We start from the raw sequence: 3,751 nt of genomic DNA on the forward strand, positions 1-3,751 counted from the left end.
GCTAACACGGGAGCCACCCCATGGAAAGGAATGAGCTTACATCTTCACCCAAGCAAGTTAGTTATAGTGGTGCTCAAAGCCCTGTGATTGCCCCCCTGCTTCCCAAGACTATCTCTGAGAATTTAGCTGTAAAATGGTGTTCTTGAAGATGCAACTATTCCCTGCCTTCCATACATGTTTAAAATCTCACTTCTTGCATTATGATAAGCAACGCTTGACTCTTTCCTCCCAAGAAAATATCGTTTTTTGTAGAATCCAATTTTCTAGATTTTTGAACCTATCCTGCAAGGCCACAAATCATCGGGCACTAATTGAAAAGATGAGGGAGGCCTTCACTAGCTAACCTGCATTCCGCGCATAGATCAGGACCAATTCCCCTAGTGAGAACCTTCACCCTAGTCAGCAAGGCTCCCCATAACACCTTCCATATGAAGACCTTCATCCTATGCAACCATTACGAGTGCCATATGCTCTTCAACTGTTTCCCATCTTGGCTCCAACCATTGCTTGCCCCACAGCTTGTTGAGTGAAGAGAACCAATCCTTCAAATGCATAAGCGAGAAGTACTCCCTTGGTTTGCGGTTTAAGAAAGTGTCTATTCTTTGGCCACTACCACACTGGATACCACTTGTTCATATGTTCAAGGGCTCTACTAATCAACAAGCTTTTAGTCCCACTGAGGCTAAACCGGTTGGCTAGTGGGAGTAACATACCCCTTTATTAGAGCAAGAGCATCATGCTTTTTCTCAAATGCGCCATTACGGCCATTTAGTATAAGCCAGGTACCGACATCGTGACAGTGATCAATTCGGCAAAACCAGCAATAAGCTGTTGTGCGGAGGGTAGAGCACCACACACCCCTTCTATTTGCAATAAAAAGTACAGTCCTGGCACAGAGTAATAGTTAATTAATCACACCAAACCCCACCATCTTGCAACAGAGATTAGTAAGCAAGACAAGGAAATAACCCAAATTGTACTGGTTATCAAGGTAGAAAACGACATTTTTAACCAACCATATGCAATGACCACCACCCATAGGGTGGGGAAAAAATCATAAGCAGTAACTTTAATGCAATATTTGGTAATCAAACAACGTTGAAAAAGCCCCATGCCCGGTTTTATAAAAAATTGCAGGAGGAGATCACCAATAATATCAACAAAACATCCTCCTCTCAAAGTGTTGACCCATGCGGAAAGAGACCTAAGTATGCAATAAGTGAAACAAGAAATAGCAGTGACCGACCTGAGTGACTTGAGTACAGAGCTCCATACTTTGTAACAGAAACGTAGTAGCAAGTTTCAAGCAATCACGCAGAGCACAACCAAAACTAAGTGAGGGGCAGAGATGCACCCTCACCTTTCAATAGAGCAGGAAGGGAAGTTGCCATAACTCCAAATCGTGCAGATATCCATGCGTTTAGGGGGGTCTCCAGCAGAGAAAATGAAGCCACCTACACGGTGCCATGAGAAGGTAGCCAGAGTGTTCACGGCAGTGGCTGCACCTCTTGTTTGGCTAGGGCCTTTTTCTAGTAACTGGTACAAACAGGTTGTTTGGGTATGCAAAGTAATCTATTTGCAGGCTGGCCGGCTAACTGGTGTTGCCTTGATTACATGGGCTGTTGCCTTTTTTGTAATGGAATTTGCCTATTCAATTTGAGAGTAGCGGAATTTAATGAGAGTACTTTCAAGAAATGATTTTGTGAGCATAGCGGGTAGACATAATTGAAGATAGCAACATAATTATAGCAATTAGTTAACTTGGCATAGACAATACTTTTGCAAGAGAGAGAATTTAGAGAACATGACAACAGTTGAGAACCGGATTTATGTGGAGCCGGTCCCCCCTCCAATAGGCATTTGTATTATGATTTCTCCCATAAAGAGAGACTTGTTACAATACATTCTTTGTGTTCCTTGTGACCTAGGTGAAGCAATGAATATGGAAAGCTTCATGCATCACCATCATAACATAACCTAAACTTGAAGAAAAATTTAACTATACCAAGCCTCAGTCCCAAGACCTCAAACACCTTCGAAGGTGGAGAGAGCTAGCAGGGAATGAGGGTAGGGAAGAGGAAGAAGAAACATTTCGTAGGAGAAAGAATTAGTTCCTCACTTATCATACTCTTGTTGCTAGCATACATAATAGCATAGTAATGAAGAAGAAGGAGATGGCAAGCTTAAGCATTGAAGCATGGCTCCCCTTTGAGAGAGGACTTGATAAATGCAAAAACAATTAGATAATTCAAGTAATTTATCATTGGACCCCTTTGAAGCCTAGCCAATAGGCTTCAAGCAACACATGAAGGTAACATGGGTAGGGACCTGACATGTGTCCTTGCTGCCTCTTCAAGCTGGGGCTTCCCTTGTGAGTGTGAGTGTGTGTTCTCTCTCTAATCCCTAGGAAAAGGGCTCGCCCCCCCTCTTGTAGGGGATGCTTTTGACTTTAGGAGCTCAAGCACCTTAGTCATCAAGAATGACAAAGCACTTGGACTAGGGGGTATTCCCACAAGCATTTTAGGCAAGCATGTCAAGGCACCTCAAGCACCTTAATCAAGCGGCAAGTCAAGCACCTCAAGCATGGACTAAGTCAAGCACCTCAAGTACCTTAATCAAGCACCTCAAGCAGGACAAACACCTCAAGCACGACAAGCACCTCAAGCACCTTGAGCTTGGGCCGGGTTCCCACCTCAAGCTCAGCCCTAGCTTACCTAAGGTCAAAGGACTTTTACACACATTATTGGAGGTCTTCAATGAAGCTAACCCTAAGGTCTTATGCTCCATTGGTTAGCCTTGCTCTTGATAGACAATCTCCCATTTGGGCCCCTTTACTATTGGCCCCGTGTTGAGATAGATCTATAAGCACATATCTATATCTTAACACTTGTTCCCGTTTATTCTCCCACATTAAGTGATCCATTTAATATGAGAAAATCATTTGGGTTGGTTAGATATTAGATTTTATGACATTACCTCTCTCTTGAAATCATAGTCGTCCTCGACTATGAGGTAGAAGAGATAAAGGTTTAGTCATTAGTCAATCGTACTTAGCGGGTAGAGGATCCCTTTTTTACCCTACGACATCTTTCCAAGATGGATGACTAATCCATTTGGTGCTTGGGAGACATAGCTGCCGCAAGCATATCTGCTCTTTAGTCCATTTCATTCTCCCAAAGTAAAGTGACAAATTCTACTTGGTGTTTGAGAGACGTCGTCATCACAAACATGATTCTAAGCATGCATACTAGTTAAATTTGTGCACAATTAAAAAGAGGATTAGTCTTATAAGACAAAAACATGAGTCATTTAAAAGAGAGTTGTACATTTGCTTACTCTAATGTAGCATTGTAAGCATTGACAAGGTTCATACTATCCTTAAGTTGTAATCCTTGCATCCATTTAGCATCTTCAAAAGGATAATTTTTGAACTTAATAAGATACCGTCGGATTATCTTACCATGTCCTAGTACCTTGTTTTGATGCCGAAGGACAGCTTCGGGTTGTAGCACCTCTTCTTGGTCTTCAACTTCGGGAGGGTCTTCAATAATTGGTTCAATTGGTGGCTCTCCTTTGTAGGGCTTAAGTAGGCTTACATGAAAGGCATTGTGTATAAGCCAATGGTTGGGCAGCTTGAGTTGATAAGCCGTCTCATTCATAGGCTTCAAGATTTGGAAAGGACCATAGTATCTTTTTGCTAGTTTAGCATAATACTTTTGATGGCCCGTAGGATTTTTGCCCGTCGTTTGCC

This window comes from Adiantum capillus-veneris, chromosome 9, assembly GCF_014529385.1.
Source record: "Adiantum capillus-veneris isolate H3 chromosome 9, ASM1452938v2, whole genome shotgun sequence".
NCBI lineage: Eukaryota > Viridiplantae > Streptophyta > Polypodiopsida > Polypodiales > Pteridaceae > Adiantum > Adiantum capillus-veneris.